General features: G+C 35.0%; 1 protein-coding gene across 1 annotated transcript in view; it reads right to left on the bottom strand.

Moving 5' to 3' along the window:
- ROBO2 (roundabout guidance receptor 2) overlaps nt 1–18,517 on the bottom strand; it is a 1,637,092-nt gene that overhangs the window by 652,978 nt on the left and 965,597 nt on the right. The window lies entirely within an intron of this gene.

Genomic DNA, 18,517 nt, shown 5'->3' with positions numbered 1-18,517 from the left:
TCAGCCTAACCTTAAAAATAAGGCTCTCTGAGAATTCATAATTACATTCCTGCCTTCCATCTAGTTTGGAGTTCAAATTTACTCTTCCTGCTTCATCCAGAACATTTCAACTCAATAAATTAATTGAAAGTTGTCCTCATTGTTAGCACTGGTTTGGGGATGATGTAGAGCTGGGGAAAAAAAAAATTTGAATTCTCTGGAAAAAACACACCTTCAATATAGACCTTGAAGGATTCTGATAAAATACAGCACACTTAATCCAAAGTTTCAAAACACATGAAGAAACACAAACCAATATGAGTAAGAGCTGAGAGTTGACCACCACTAGACTGTCAGGGAAAGAAATCCTAGAAATGTTCCTCAAAAATAAAGCGAAATTATCCTATAAGGAAGTTCTGAGATGCAGTAAATAATGATGAGTACAGATATTGAAAAACATGTGGGAAAATAAAAACTAACATTGACTATAAAATTTTTAACTTTTGAGGTTAAAAACTCCAGCAGAACAACAACAAAACAAAGACAGGATTTGAAGTAAAAAGTAATGCTTTCAGATGAGAATGGTGACAGAGCACAAAACGACATATGAAATTGATCAGGGGAATCTGAAACTGCTAAAACCGTTAGCTACGAGAAGATACAACTTTGGGAAAATAAAGCCTACATTAAATAATTATAAATGTTGTCACATACTGGAACATTTATGTTTTATTCTGAATCTTACTAGGTAGTAGATCAAGGAACAATGAAGTACAGATTTCACTGAAATATAGAGAAAATCTTTTGTTTTGTCAAGGCTAGTCTAAAAAAAAATGAACTTCCTCAGAAATGAATAATTTTCTAGTCTCTAGAGGTATGACACATAAGGCTGCTTATATATGTTCTTGTAGAAAGAATTCAAGTACTAAATAGATGGACTAAATACATTGTAATATGTCTTCTGAACAGATATTATTCTTGGACTAAGATCCTAATATAAATATTATTTTTTTCTTGATTTGTGAAAAAGGAGTTAAATATACTAATGAACCTACAAAAGATATGGAAATTTTTTTATCATATGGTGATTTTTGAATGATAAGAATAATAGTCTTCAAACTCTGCCTCAATTTAAGAGGGAGTAACAGGAGCTGGATATACTCTCCTACCTGAAACAATTAAAACACCATACTGAATATATGAAACAATGATTTTCAAGACATTGGCAAAGAAAGACATTAGTTCCTGAGAGATGAGGGAAAAAATAAAATGATCCCTATATTTGTCCCCAGCTTACAGCTGGAGAGGGTTTGCAGACTTTATGCAGGGAGGGGGACGCAGGTGGAACCAAGCAGTCTCCTTAAATTGAGGCGATGGAACTGAGATTTTAGGAAGGCTAGTGGCTAAAGTTCACAGTACAGAGTTCCAGAAAGAAAAGAGCTGCACACAGAGAGAATTTGGGAGATCTGCAGAGGGTTCTTTTCAGGTATTCAGCTGAGTAGTGCACACGTGTGAGCAAATATCCATCACTGGGCAAAGAACCAGCCAAAAGAATTCAAGAAAAAACTCCTTGAGGCTCACAAAGAGCTAGGAATAGTTACTGATCTGGCCAGCCTGAGTGGAAAACCTCATATTTCAAGGGGCATTTGGTAGAGAACTAAAAAGAGTTTTGCTTCACTAGGGCAATAATTAGCCCTAGACCAAATACTGCTCTAGTCCTACTTAACAAAGCTTAAAAGCAAGACCAGAAAGGATTGAGTTATTTTCAAGTAACTTAACCACATCTCAGAACATAGCCCAAGGATATTTTTAGGAGTATAAACATACCTAGCACCTAAAAAACTAAAATTCTTAATGTCTCGCATCCAATAAAACATTAGCAGCCACAGGAAGAAGCAGGAAAATACAACCCATAACGTATAAAACAAACAAACAAACAAAAAGGAAACTGTCAAAATCAACCTGGAAATGACATAGATGGTAGACTTAGTAGATGAAGACATTAAAGAAGTTATAAGAACTGTATTCCATATATTCAAAAGCCAGATGAAAGACTGAACATGTTAAATGTAGACATGAAAGCTATAAATAAGTATATCAATTTGAACTTGAAACTACAATGTGTGAGATAAGACTAATAGCGAATAAGACATTGCAGAAGAAAAGATTAATGACCTTGAAGACATAACAATAAAAGTACTCAAAGCAAAACATAGAGGGGGAAAAAAGACTAAAAAACAACAACAAAAAGACAATCAGTAACCTATGGAACAACTTCAAATGGCCTGATACTATACATGTAACTGTAGTTTATCCAAAAGAGGAGGTGTGTTTGAGCTGGGGCAGAATAGATGTTTAAATGAATAAATGGGCAAATTTTTTCCAAATTGGATGAAAACTATAGTTTCATAGATCCAAGCAGCTTAATGAACTTCAAGCATATGTTCACAGCCTAAAAAATGCCCTAATTTGTAATAGGATACTCCAGGTTCCAATTCAGATTTCATAAGAAACATTAGAAGGATAATAAGCTCAGTCTTCAGTTTTTTTGTTGTTATGTATAGTGATCACAACATTAATCATAAAATTAATAATTAACATTCATTTAATGCTTATTATATGTAAATAGTTCTGATTTCTTAGCTTCTAAACTGGCACATCACCACTTCTACCATATTCTATTGCTAAAAATCATCACAGCACATACCCAGGTTCAAGGGGAGACAATGACCTTCATCTCCTGATGGAAGAAGTATTAAAGATATGTAGCCATATTTAATCTTTCCATAAGTTCACACTACATTGCAATATTCATATCAGCTATTAGGATTTGGGAGGAATTTGGTATTAGGATATTCAGGAATTTGGTAGACATAGTCAACTATCAGAAAATAATTCCTCATCTTATGTAGAAATGAACCTAGGGGCAGGACAGGAATAAAGACACAGACATAGAGAATGGACTTGAGGACACGGGGAGGGAGAAGGGTAAGCTGGGACAAAATGAGAGAGTGGCACGGACATATATACACTAACAAATGTGAAATAGATAGCTAGTGGGAAGAAGCTGCATGTCACAGGAAGATTAGCTGGGTGCTTTGCGACCACCTAGAGGGGTGGGATAAGGAGGGTGGGAGGGAGACGCAAGAGGGAGGGGATATGGTGATATATGTATATATATAGCTGATTCACTTTGTTATACAACAGAAACTAATACAACACTGCAAAGCAATTGTCTTATTTTATGTTGCCTTGAGAATATCCTATTAAATTATACTGTATTTTAAAAACAATATAATAGAGGGGACAGTAAAACCAACATAACTGAAATTTATATTTTCCTTTTCCTTTTTCAGCTTCCTAAAACATAACATGCTTTAAATTAATGGCTAAAATCGTTCAAGATTTAATTTAGTACTATAATATCTATGGATTTATAAAATGTCAAATTCTTGTTTCTGTAAAACCATGAAAATTGTGTATGATTTGTTCTGTGGGAGTGTGAGACAAGTGTTGAGAAAAGTTTATTATCTGAAAATACCACATATTTCTCTTTGTTAGTTAAGTAAATACAATGTATTTTAGGGCTTCTCTGGTGGTGCAGTGGTTGAGAGTCTGCCTGCCGATGCAGGGGACACGGGTTCGTGCCCCGGTCTGGGAAGATCCCACATGCCGCAGAGCGGCTAGGCCTGTGAGCCATGGCTGCTGATCCTGCGCGTCCGGACCCTGTGCTCCGCAACAGGAGAGGCCACAACAGTGAGAGGCCTGTATATGGCAAAAAAAAACACAAAAAACAAAAACAAAACAATGTATTTTATTTTGTTTTGAGTGAATTAACCTTGCTCATTTGTACTTTTAAAATTTGTGATAATTCATTCAGGGTAAGGCTAGAATTTGTCTTCTCACCACCTATAAAAATATATTTGCTAAAAAAGTAGAAGTATAATAGGACTCCACAGTATGTATACAAGGTGCTTAGAAAATCATTATTTTATAAATGACTCTTACTGACTGTAAAAGTAACTATTTATAACAAGACAACTGAGAGTTTAACATAAAAGCCCTTTTAACTGGAAAATGTCTTTAATTGCTAGGTTAATTCTAATTACATGTATTGTAAAATTTTAAACTATGTGTTTAAAAATAATAATTTTGACTTTCTATACGTTCACCAAAGTGTTTCTCCAATTAGTCTATATTACTCTTTAAACAAAAAATAAAAATCTTTGAATTAGATAACTAAGCCCAGCCTGAATTCTTGTCTCCCAATTTATTAGCTATGTTACCATAGCTTCACTTTACTCCTCTTTTGTAAAGTAGTAGCTATACTACCTATCCTACATGTACTTTTGAGGAACTAATAACACAGCTTAATATCAGCCAACAGCATTCAGCACACTGTAGCAAAAATTGTATTGTAAGGATGAAACAAAACAAAACAAAACAAAAAACTAACCTAAACCTTAGTAAAATTTTCTAACTTCTTAAGGAACCAGGTAGAAAAAAGTACTGACACAAAAGGTGGCTTCTCTCTTTTTTGCTTCTTAGAATAGCTCCATAATTTAACTGTGAATGTGCTCTTTAGTTATCAAAACGTACTGTGCAAAACCCAGATTTAAAATATGGTCACGATTTTCTAGTTTGGTAATTGACTTCAACTATAAAGAAGGAGTAATTTTAAGTGGTACTTTCCCATAGGTTTTACAGACTTCATATGTACTTTTCTGACTTCCTTAAAGATCTAGTTCAACATTTCAATCTCTGGGAGGTTTGGGATCACTAAGACCAGGTTGGAAATACAAGAAGAACATTATAGTCGAATGACAACCTTAATAATAAGCAAGAAAGGTTTTTAAATGCTTTTGCCAGGTCTGCAGAAACAGATACTAACATAGATAGAAATGAGTGGTATGCAAACCTCAAGATAAATGTTGGAGGACCACGGAAGGGAACTTACAAAATAAAATACCAGTCCTCTGAGTAGCTCTTTCAATAGGCCATGATACAGATTTCCTAGAAATGACCAAGTCAAAGTCAATCTACTAAAAAAAATGCCAAAATAAATTTGAAACCATATTTTATTGCTAACATATTAAAATATATACCCTACCTTTCTATGCACAACTGAAGAATTCACATGAAGTTAGGCAAACATTGAAGGGGAGCATTGCATTGAAGTCTGTGTGTCTACCAAATATTTTTGATAGGTAAGAATAAAATAAAGTCACAAAAATATGTATGATTATAAATGTATATATCTTAGGAGTGTAAATGAAAAGGAGTACCAACTTCTAGCCACAGTTTGGTTAATAAAATAAAATATAGTATTTCAATACTGTTATTTTTTTTCAGTTAAAAGATGGAACACTAGAGTAACAGAAAGTGAGAGTTGACAGACTTAGAGTCCATCCAATAAACTCCACATTTTATAGATGAGGGGATTGAAATTGAGAATTAAGAGAACCATTCAGGACTGAGCTCTGCCCACCAGAGCAACAGCCAGCTCTACCCACCACCAGTCCCTCCCATCAGGAAACTGCACAAGCCACTTAGATAGCCTCATCCACCAGAGGGCAGACAACAGAGGCAAGAAGAACTACAATCCCACAGCCTGTGAAACAAAAACCACATTCACAGAAAGATAGACAAGATAAAAAGGCAGAGGGCTATGTACCAGATGAAGGAACAAGATAAAACCCAAGAAAAACAACTAAATAAAGTAGAGATAGGCAACCTTCCAGAAAAAGAATTCAGAATAATGATAGTGAAGATGATTCAGGACATCACAAAAAGAATGGAGGCAAAGATCGAGAAGATGCAAGAAATGTTTAATAAAGACCTAGAAGAATTAAAGAACAAACAAACAGAGATGAACAATACAATAACTGAAATAAAAAATACACTAGAAGGAATCAATAGCAGAATAACTGAGGCAGAAAAATGGATAAGTGACCTGGAAAACAGAATGGTGGAATTCACTGCTGTGGAACAGAATAAAGAAAAAAGAATGAAAAGATATGAAGACAGCCTAAGAGACCACTGGGACAACATTAAACGCAAGAACATTCACATTATAGGGGTCCCAGAAGGAGAAGAGAGAGAGAAAGGACTCGAGAAAATATTTGAAGAGATTATAATCGAAAACTTCCCTGACACGGGAAAGGAAATAGCCACCCAAGTCCAGGAAGCACAGAGAGTCCCATACAGGATAAACCCAAGGAGAAACACGCCAAGACACATAATAATCATGCTGGCAAAAATTAAAGACAAAGAAAAATTTTTGAAAGCAGCAAGGGAAAAATGACAAATAACAAACAAGGGAACTCCTATAAGGTTAACAGCTGATTTCTCAGCAGAAACTTTATAAGCCAGAAGGGAGTGGCATGACATATTTAAAGTGATGAAAGGGAAAAACCTACAACCAAGATTACTCTACCTAGCAAGGATCTCACTCAGATTTGATGGAGAAATCAAAAGCTTTACAGACAAGCAAAAGCTAAGAGAATTCAGCACCACCAAACCAGCTCTACAACAAATAAGGAACTTCTCTAAGTGGGAAACACAAGAGAAGAAAGGACCTACAAAAACAAACCAAAAACAATTAAGAAAATGGTAATAGGAACATACATATTTATAATTACCTTAAACGTGAATGGATTAAATGCTCCAACTAAAAGACACAGGCTCGCTGAATGGATAAAAAAACAAGACCCATATATATGCTGTCTATAAGAGACCCACTTCAGACCTAGGAACATATACAGACTGAAAGTGAGGGGATGGAAAAAGATATTCCATGAAAATGGAAATCAAAAGAAAGCTGGAGTAGCAATACTCATATCAGATAAAATAGACTTTAAAATAATGTTACAAGAGACAAGGAAGGACACTACATAATGATCAAGAGATCAATCCAAGAAGAAGATATAAAAATTATAAATATATGCATATATATTCCAACATAGGAACACCTCAATACATAAGGCAACTGCTAACAGCTATGAAAGATGAAATTGACAGTGACACAATAATACTATGGGACTTTAACACCTCACTTACACCAATGGGCAGATCATCCAAACAAAATAAATAAGGAAACACAAGCTTTAAATGACACAATAGACCAGATAGACTTAATTGATATTTATAGGACATTCCATCCAAAAACAGCAGATTACACTTTCTTCTCAAGTGCACATGGAACATTCTCCAGGATAGATCACATCCTGGGTCACAAATCAAGCCTCAGTAAATTTAGAAAAATTGAAAGCATATCAAGCATCTTTTCTGACCACAACGCTAAGAGAATAGAAATCAATTACAGGGGAAAAAAAAAACACACACACACACAAACACAAGGAGGCTAAACAATACGTTAGTAAATAACCAAGAGATCACTGAAGAAATCAAAGAGGAAATCAAAAAATACCTAGAGACAAATGACAATGAAAACACGATGATTCAAAACCTATGGGATGCAGCAAAGCAGTTCTAAGAGGGAAGTTTATCGCAATACAAGCCTACCTCAAGAAACAAGAAAAATCTCAAATAAACAATCTAACCTTTCACCTAAAGGAACTAGAGAAAGAAGAACAAACAAAACCCAAAGTTAGCAGAAAGAAAGAAATCATAAAGATCAGAGCAGATATAAATGAAATAGAAACAAAGAAAACAATAGCAAAGATCAATAAAACTAAAAGCTAGTTGTTTGAGAAGATAAACAAAATTGATAAACCATTAGCCAAACTCATCAAGAAAAAGAACGAGAGGACTCAAATCAATAAAATTAGAAATGAAAAAGGAGAAGTTATGACAGACAACGCAGAAATACAAAGCATCCTAAGAGACTACTACAAGCAACTCTATGCCAATAAAATGGACAACTGAACCAGGAAGAAATAGAAAACATGAACAGACCTATCACAAGTAATGAAATTGAAACTGTGATTAAAAATCTTCCAACAAACAAAAGTCCAGGACCAGATGGCTTCACAGGTGAATTCTATCAAACATTTAGAGAACAGCTAACACTCACCCTTCTCAAACTCTTCCCGAAAATTTCAGAGGAAGGAACTCTCCCAAGCTCATTCTATGAGGTCACCATCACCCTGATACCAAAACCAGACAAAGATATTACAAAAAAACAAAATTACAGACCAACATCACTGATGAATATAGATGCAAAAATCCTCAACAAAATACTAGCAAACAGAATCCAACAACACATTAAAACGATCATACACCATGATCAAGTGGGATTTATCCCATGGATGCAAGGATTCTAAGTATATGCAAATCAATCAATGTGATACACCATATTTACAAACTGAAGAAGAAGAACCATATGATCATCTCAATAGATGCAGAAAAAGTTTCTGACAAAATTCAACACCCATTTATGATAAAAACTCTCCAGAAAGTGGGCATAGAGGGAACCTACCTCAACATAAAGGCCATATATGACAAACCCACAGCAAACATCATTCTCAATGGTGAAAAATTGAAAGCATTTCCTCTAAGATCAGGAACAAGACAAGGATGTTCACTCTCACCACTATTATTCAACAAAGTTTTGGAAGTCTTAGCCATGGCAATCAGAGAAGGAAAAGAAATAAAAGGAATCCAAATCAGAAAAGAAGTAAAGCTGTCACTGTTTGCAGATGACATGATACTATACAAAGAGAATCCTAAAGATGCCACCAGTAAACTGCTAGAGATAATCAATGAATATTGTAAAATTGCAGGATACAAAATTAATGCACAGAAATCTCTAGCATTCCTATACACTAATGATGAAAAATCTGAAAGAGAAATTAAGGAAACACTCTCATTTACCACTGCAACAAAAAGAATAAAATACCTAGGAATAAACCTACCTAAGGAGACAAAAGACATGTATGCAGAAAACTATAAGACACTGATGAAAGAAATTAAAGATGATACAAACAGATGGAGAGATATGCCATGTTCTTGGATTGGAAGAATCGATATTGTGAAAATGACTCCACTACCCAAAGCAATCTACAGATTCAATGCAATTCCTATCAAATTACCAATGGCATGTTTTATAGAACTAGAACAAAAAATCTTAAAATTTCTAGGGAGACACAAAAGACCCCGAATAGCCAAAGCAGTCTTGAGGGAAAAAAACGGAGCTGGAGGGATCAGTCTCCCTGACTTCAGACTATACTACAAAGCTACAGTAATCAAGGCAATATGGTACTGGCACAAAACCAGACATATAGATCAGTGGAACAGGATAGAAAGCCCAGAGAAAAACACATGCACCTATGGTCAACTAATCTATGACAAAGGAGGCAAGGATATACAGTGGAGAAAAGACAGTCTCTTCAATAAGTTGTGTTGGGAATACTGGACAGGTACATAAAAAAGAATGTAATGAGAACACTCCCTAACACCAGACAGAAAAATAAACTCAAAATGGATTAGAGAACTAAAAGTAAGACTGGACATTATAAAAATCTTAGAGGAAAACATAGGAAGAACACTCTTTGACATAAATCACAGCAAGATCTTTTCTGATCCACCACCTATAGTAATGGAAATAAAAACAAAAATAAACAAATGGCACCTAATGAAACTGAAATCCTTTTGCACAGCAAACGAAACCATAAACAAGATGAAAAGACAGCCCTCAGAATGTGAGAAATTATTTGCAAATGAATCAATGGACAAAGGATTAATCTCCAAAATATATAAACAGCTCATGCAGCTAAACATTAAGAAAACAAACAACCCAATCAAAAAATGGGCTGAAGACCTAAATAGACATTTCTCTAAAAAAGACATACAGATGGCCAAGAAGCACATGAAAAGCCTCTCAACATCACTAATTATTAGAGAAATGTAAATCAAAACTACAATGAGGTATCACCTCACACCAGTTAGAATGGGCATCATCAGAAAATCTACAAACGACAAATGCTGGAGACGGTGTGGAGAAAAGGGAACCCTCTTGTACTGTTGGTGGGAATGTAAATTGATACAGCCACTATGGAGAATAGTATGGAGGTTCCTTAAAAAACTAAAAATAGAACTACCATATGATCCAGCAATCCACTACTGGGCATATACCCTGAGAAAACCATAATTCGAAAACATACATGCACTCCAATGTTCACTGCAGCACTATTTACAATAGCCAGGACATGGAACCAAACTAAGTGCCCATCAACAGATAAATGGATAAAGAAGATGTGGCACATGTATACAATGGAATATTACTCAGCCATAAAAAGGAACAAAGTTGGGTCATTTTTAGAGACATGGATGAATCTAGAGACTGTCATACAGAGAGAAGTAAGTCAGAAAGAGAAAAACAAATATTGTATATTAATGCATATATGTGGAACCTAGAAAAATGGTACAGATGAACCGGTTTGCAGGGCAGAAATTGAAGACATAGATGTAGAGAACAAATGTATGGACCCCAAGGGTGGAAAGCGGCAGGGCGGGGTGTGTGTAATGAATTGGGAGATTGGGATTGAAATATACAGACTAATATGTATAAAATGGGTAACTAATAAGAACCTGCTGTATAAAAAAATTAAATTAAATTAAATTAAAAAATTAAAAACAAAAAGAGAACCATTCAGTGTGAGAGGGAATTGGAGTTGGAACCAGCACTGAAACTAGACTTCTGGACTCCCAGAGACCAGTGTTTTCTCTGAGCCAGACTGATGTGTATCTATTTTGTCTCCTTGAGTGGAGGAGATGGGTATGTGTAGCCAATGGAACTGCGTGTAGAAAAATGTCCCGAGGCACACATGAACTTCTGCACTTCCACAAGCAGCTGTCATGGACATGTTGATATGTGAGGTCAACACTCTTTAAACATCAGAGGTGCTTCCCATCCAAAGAATCAAAAGCAAACTCAGCGGACAGTCTTCCCCTTCTAAATTGAAATGAATTCCACTTATGTAACACTTTTATGTTATGAGTATTCCCAGTCTGTGGGAAAGGGGAGTCAAAACGATAAAGTTGAGCTGGTCATTAGGTTTGTAGGTGCTGCTCAGCCCATGGTGTTTCACTAGTAAAAATGAAATGTTGTTTTATTTGTAATAATGAGGTGTGCTTGCAAATGAAAACCAGGTATTCCACTGGGGTGATAAAAATGTCAAACTTAGACCTGCTGGGTTGAAAGATGAAAAGAAAAACAAATCAATGAGTTTCAACAAGAAACAAGAAACGTTTAAAATAGAAACTACTAAAAAGTTTAAATTTCCAATTTCTAAATAATTATAATTTTCCATATAATAATCCAAATAGTTTTTGTATGCATGAATTTCTTTCATATTAAAATGACTTGGTGTAACTTTCAGAAATAAAATATGTAGCAACATCTTTCTATGAAATTGATCTATAATTTTATCATAAATAAGTCAAGTAAATATGTTTTCTTTTAGCTAACTTTTATTAATAATATCATTCACTTAATACTTTCTCACTGATCACATACAGATTATATCTTAAGAGAGATAGTCCCTTTTCTAAAGTGGAAGAGATCCTATTCTCTAATTTTAAAATGCCATGTATTTTAAAATTTTGCTGGTTGGTCAAAAAAAGTTTATTAGGCAATTATTATGTAACAGGTACAGGGTTATGCTCCAGTAATACAGCAGAGATCAAGTTCTGGTGCTACAGCAATACCCTCCCCAAAATTACAGAGAAGTAGAGAGACATAATAAGCAGAAAGAGGTAAGTGCTATGTAGGGAAAGTGTTACCACACTGTTGCCCCAGAATCATACTCCTGTTGCCCCTTCGAATGGAAACTAACAGACCTTATCTGAGTTTCAGGCCCAATTACAAAAGGAGGAAGCTGCAAGGAGAGAAATTAGGACTGGTTAGAACCAGCTAGGCCCAAGATGGCTGAAGACATGGCCTCTAGTAGACCTTGAGCCTCGTTATGTGCCCAATGTAATGCACTAGCATGTTAAATGACACACCCACCATCACCACTACCATTGACCATTGCCACGACACCCATCAGAAGAGCCCATACAAGGACTGAAAAGGAGTGTTTCCTCAGTTCTGGCTCCAAACCACACCACTATTCTTGGATAAGTCATGAATACTCCTCTCTCTCTTTACTCAATTCCCTCTCTTTTATCTCAATCCGCATATATAGATGGTGTCTCAGCTCCAGTCAGGTTGACTGATTGCACACTTATCCATTCTTTGGCCACTGAATAAAGCTTGTGCTGTTCTAATGTCAGCATTGGTTTCGCTATTGGCTGTGCCTTGAGCAGAAAGAGAACCTCCTTGGCTGAGACAAGGGATCTGGGCCTGGGCTAGAACCCTGGCATGGGTCCAGGAGACCAGTATGGTTACAAAAGGTTACTAGTCTAAGACATTATTATTTCTATCACCACAGATTACAAGAAATTTCAAGAGTTAGCGAGGTAAAGGGGAATGAGCCTTTCAAGTACAGGGAGAAGCATGTGTGACAACCCAGCTTTAAAAGAACTTGGTTTAATTAAGGCTCTAAAATAAGGCCAGTGGAGCTGAAACTTTGAGAGTTAGGGAGGAAGTGGCATAATAATGTTCTGGAGAGGAAGAAAGAAGTCAGATCATGAAGGACCTTGTGAATCTGGTTGAAGAATGTATATTATAGCAGGGTATATTCTAAACATTTAATATAAACTGGTAACATAAAACATTTTAAATGACCTAAAACACTGGAATGACCTAACAAGTTACTTAAAAAATTCTCCTTTTTTTGATTCTGAAGAGAAAGTAGTAAAAGAGAACAAGAATGGAAGCAAGGAGGCCAAATAAACTATACTGTAATATTGACTTGAAGAAAGCTAGTGGCAAAATAGATCAAGAAGAATGCACTCAGTTGAAACACAGATTGGAGGATGAATTGACAGCATTTAGCGATGGGGGTAAGAGACATTTTGAAGATGACTCCTAAGCTTTAGACTTTGGGAAAAGCATGGTTGAAGGTATGATGAAATCAGATTTATATTTTAAGGCAGGACTAGAAAAAATTAAACATAAAACTCTCTCTGTGTGTTTGTTTGGGCCTCCTCCATCCCTCCCTAATGTGCAGTGTGCATATGCATTGTACATAAACCAGAACTCCTTAAAGACGGGAGTGGTGGCTCAACCATAAAGACCAATTGTTTTTTCCTTTCTTCTGACTCTAGCAGTGAACCTTCTAAAAAAAATAGTGTTCTTTCCCACCTCTGTAGGCAGTCATGGTGACTTCCTGCTCAGTTTGGATGTGCTTACCTGAACTATATATCCTTGGTGAACTTTATGTAAAATATCAATATGTCATTTTGATGTATGATCCGTTGTTTCAAAAAGGTATATGACTATTCCTTTGACTTGTAACAGGCAGAACAGTTCTCAGAACTTTCTGAGAATCTGCTTCGCGTGTTATAATCCTCAGTTTGGCTCAAATAAAATTCCCTTTTTTTCTTCTTAACTTGCTAGTTAATTGAATTTTTGTCGACTGATATCATTTGCTGAGAAATAAAAGAGTTAAGGATGAAAATATTTGGAGAAAAATCAAGGGTTCGGTTTGGATATGTTAAATTGAAGGTATCTTTGAAAAACCCAAGTGCAAAAGACAAGCTGGTGGTTGGATATACAATCAGAAACTCATAAAAGGAGTTTGGATGAAAACTGCAAATTTGTGCATCATCAAACTATAAATGGATTTAAAGCCATTGGAATGGTGGACATCACCTGGCGAAAGAGTGAAAAAGGAAGTAAGAACCTAGTGAGATCAGCTGTATATAAAACTGATGCCTATTTTGTGTGAATGTTATTGAAGGGGTTCAATATCTTTTCAAATCTGAGTAACTAGAACTCTGCAGATTGATGGGCATTGTAGTAACCTTGGGATGAATTAGAGGCAGTGTGAATGACAAAGACAAAGTTATCCTACTAAATTGAATACAATCAAAGAAAAAATCTTTTGGTAAAATATATCCAACATTTCAGTGAATCAAGCAGATGAATGGAGTTTTTGTTTCACTGAGAAATATAATAGCTGGCCTGACTTGACCAAATCAAGATTAACATGGTAAAATCCATTTATTCTCCATTTTGCTGAATAGAAAGCCTTTTAAAGTCTGTAGTTCTAGTGTTTGGCAGTTTCAGAATTTCTTATTGACCCATCCCTCATCTGCCAGGCCCCCATCAAATTAAATGCTGATATACAAACCAGTCTAGAAACTTACACAGTGTTAAAATTAGTCCCAATAACAGATTCAGTCAACTGCAGAACTGGTTGGGGTACAACTTGGTATGTACAATGGTCAGAGAATGGGGATATTGAATGCTCTGCTCTGCGTTCACCAGTCCTTAGATTTTGGAGGGAAAAAGATCATTTCATAAGAAAAAAATCCTATGGACCATCACTGGTATTCACTCTTTTATTAGAATTTTTTACCCATTACAAGTTTTACCAATGCTAAAAACCAGGATTCTGACAATTCATTCCACCAAAGCACAGATAAAACATGTTTGCTTTCACATATGTTACCATGAAGATTTATCAAGAAATATCTAAATAACCTCAAGAAAAGTTAATGGAAAAATAAACATATTTTGAAACCTAATTAGTACACTAAGTATAGGGAAATTCTTTCCTTTGTTCTTCATTTTTATTATCATAAAATATCTAAAACAGAACCATGCACCTTTAACTCACTATACTGAATCAATAACATATCATCTTTCAATTTCCTCCCTCCCCTTCTGGCTTAAACTGTTCTGTACATTGCCTTCTACTCAGAGAAAGAGTAAAAGGCTGGGCTTTTAGTGTGTGTATGTACAGAGGTGACTATTGATTGAGCTACATGTGGCCAACAGTTGTTGGAAAAAGAGTGGAGGATTAGCTGGCTAGCCACCTATGTGGTGTCACTTATGTAAACTGACTATCTACTAATTTCTAGAACTATAAAAATTCAAAGATGAGAAGATCGGCTGACAGGAGCGGAGTGCAGGCTGGTGGTCCTTGTAGGGCTCTAAGAGATGAAGCAGAGGAAATCAGGTGAGGAGGGAAGCAGATCAATAAAAGAGTAGAGAGATACTGAGATAAGAAAGAGTGTGTGGCCTCAAGGAAAGAGAAGTTGTCTCGATGCCTTCCTTGATTACTGACTAGCTTCCCGATGCCTGTTTTATGAGGTCTGTCTGTACTTCCCTCCAATGGCTTCTGTATTTCCATGCTGACCTACAGCACACAGTACCGCCTTGACATTTTACTTGAGCTAGTTTGTTTGTTTTTTCTGGCATGGGTATGGTAGACATTTGAATCAGATAGATATAATTATGTAATGGAAAAATTATCTAGCTCTTACATGGACACTGTTTATTTTAACTGCCACAAACTCATATTGTGTTATAAAGATCAACTGGTGAAGTAAGAGTAGCTTTTCACTTTAGGATTTACTAAGCATAAGAGCAAAATGGAGGATCAATCAATGTAGGTGGGTTGAGGATAAGGAGGGATGGGTATATATATGTATGTGTATATATATATATATATATAAACAAGTTGCTACATTAAGAGGAAAAGGACTAAGGCTAAAGGCAGAAAGTAAGAAAATAAAATTGAGTTAAACACCAAAATGTAATTGCTATATAGTCTAAAAATACCACAGTTGTTGTGATTAAAATGAATTCTTTAAAACTATTTTCTCATCCAGTGTTATAAGAATGATTCTAATTTCATAACTGGTTGTCATTTATATTTAATAGGCATGTGCATTTATAAAGAAAACTTACTAATGGCAACATGTTGGTGCTAGTTGTCATGTGTTGGCTCCAGCAAAAAGTTAACTTCTAATACCTCCTAAATACTTCAGGCCACACCTTCTCTGACTTGGAGGGGCAACGCCATCCCCAATAATATTTTCATTTTCTGCTTCAAAGTTGTGACACGTGAAATCCTTAGACATTTAAAATGATTTTCAATTTCAAATGTAATTTATATTTAACTCTACAACTTCAAAATTTGCATGCCATTAGAGGCTACATGGATATTTTCTATATAACAATAAATACACAAATCCTGGTCAGAGGGGGACATATACAAAGTACCCTTCTATGACATAGATTTTCACATTATTTTGGAAAGTTATGACGTATCTATGATTTACTGAGCTTAGATTTCTGGTCTGAAAAATGTATCTACTTTTTTAATGAGGGCATAAAGTCACCTGTGTGCTTTGTATCTATAGTTTCTATCTTTGTCTCCCTTCTTTTCCAGATGGACATCATATGCCCTGTAATATCATGTGATGAGAGGGACATAAAATCACTTTTGTGGTGTTCATGCTAAAATGCAGTACCTCAATCTAATCATGAGAAAATTTCAGACAAACCCAGACTTGGATAGTTGAGGAATATTCAAAAAAAATAATGGGCCAGTACTCTCAAAAATGACAAGGTTACGCAAGATAAAGAAAGGCTGAAAAAAATTAAAAAAGAAAGACTGTCCGAGATTGGTGGAGACTAAGAAGACATGAGACCTAAATGCAATGTAATGTCCTAGGTTGGATCCTGGGCCAGAAAATGAACATTAGCAGGAGAATTGGCAAGATGTAAATTAGATCTCTAGGTTTGTTAATAGTATCGTAATATTGTTAATTGTAGGTAATTAGGTAAACAGAAGACAGTAGATGGGGGGAATAAAAGAACAGTGGGTACTATATTTTGCCAAAATTTTTTAAGTATAAAATTATTTTTAAATAAAGTAAAAAATAAATTCCACATTCTGAGCCCAAGAGGCCGAGATTTTCATTTTATGTTTGTGAAAACTAAGACTATTCTGATAATTCCTGCAAACAATCTTGGCATTGCAGAAAATTTCACTAGTGAAATAATACTTTGTAATCCTTCTGAACGTCCAAATTGAAGTCAAAGTATTTTCTCCATGTCATTAGGACACTATTTAACATTTTATTCATGCATCTATTTTTTTAATCAAGCAAATCACAGATGTCACAAAAATCTGATATTCAAAAAATATATAAACAGTAAAATACAATCACCACATTTTAAAAGAAATCTTTTCTGATTTGGGACCTTTAAAATCTATAAAGTTGTTGTTCCATAACTTGTTTTAAAGGTGGTTTAATGTGTGGATTTTTTCCCACTCTTTATCTCACGGCATATGCAGGTCAGTTGCGAGGAGTATGACAATATGGCTATGAGGCAGCAATTTATGCTGACTATGAATTAACTTGTCATTATGTTCAATAAACTTTTCCAAAACAAAGTTTCTAGAACACAATACAGCAAACGCTTTTAAATGGATGAATTGTAATCCTAGATATGCATTAAAGCAAGTTTTATCCTACTGAATATTAAACTCCTGAAAATAACAATTGATGTGGAAATACTGGCAACATCCAAACTATTTTTATACAGATAATATTTCTGTAATAAAGTATTTTTTAGGAGAGATAGGATTGTGTTTTTATGATAGAGACACATATAATGATAGCTGACGTCTGGAAGGTATTAGACTGTGGTTATAATAATCACTATAATTGTAACAGTTCATGCTAGTTCAACTGCACATCTATTCTTCATTTGTCCCTAAACTAATTTGTTCTACATATGAATATATAATACTCATCAATTTAAAGTGCCATCTCTTGGCTATGTGGGTCATTAAAGTAAATACATAATGCATGAGTTCAACAGTCCAAACTTAGAGGGGGAAAGGCTTTTTAGCCAAGTGTGAAATATTGCTACAAAGATGACTTCTGTAATTTAATCAGTCAAGTCATGATCACTAATTACTATCAATCAATTCTAGTGTTCTTCATATATTTTGTTTTGATCCAAGGTGTTGCATTCATAATTTTGACTCCAATATTCATTATTAAAACTATTGACATCAGCAAATTATATATATGTATACATAACTCTATGAGGTTAAAGAAATTTTCTGTAGGGCATTGCTTTTCCAGAAGACAATCAAACCCTAAAAAGTGCTGAAGTTATTGGAACTAGTTCATTTAAGGAACACAACTTATCTGAGATGACAGGATGAGTAGTAAATTTGCTGTGATAGAAAATCACAAATGGTAAGTTAAGTGGAACTATTTTCCATTTTAGATTAATGCTTTGGGGGGGCTATACAGTACACGGAATATGAAGAAATCAGTAAGAATGGGGAAGAATTATAACATATTTTGTGATTATGTTAATACTATAACATTCTTGACTACTTAATATTTTCTATTTTAATAACTATTATTTTACATTTCATTTCCTATCTACTTTCCCAAACCTGGTTTCAGTTGTATAGGCTTAAAAAGAATATCTTTATTCTAACAAAATACTTGTACCCTGAAACAATTACAAAATATGTTTGTCCACGATCATTCTCGATTCAGCCTTGAATAGTAAGGGCAATAGATTTTTCAGGGAGGTGGATTCATTATCTTTATCCTCTTTCTGTGAACATCTGAGAGTAGATGAAATTCACAACTCGAGGGACTTGGAAGATTGTTTTAGGAATATGCCTAGGTTTCAATTTTATGT

The sequence above is a fragment of the Aethalodelphis obliquidens genome, unplaced genomic scaffold (genome assembly GCF_003676395.1).
Source record: "Aethalodelphis obliquidens isolate GAN/ISIS:26980383/991018 unplaced genomic scaffold, ASM367639v1 scaffold1, whole genome shotgun sequence".
Lineage (NCBI taxonomy): Eukaryota > Metazoa > Chordata > Mammalia > Artiodactyla > Delphinidae > Aethalodelphis > Aethalodelphis obliquidens.
The sequence above is the reverse complement of the archived record's forward strand: the minus strand, read 5'-3'. Positions and strand labels throughout refer to the sequence as shown.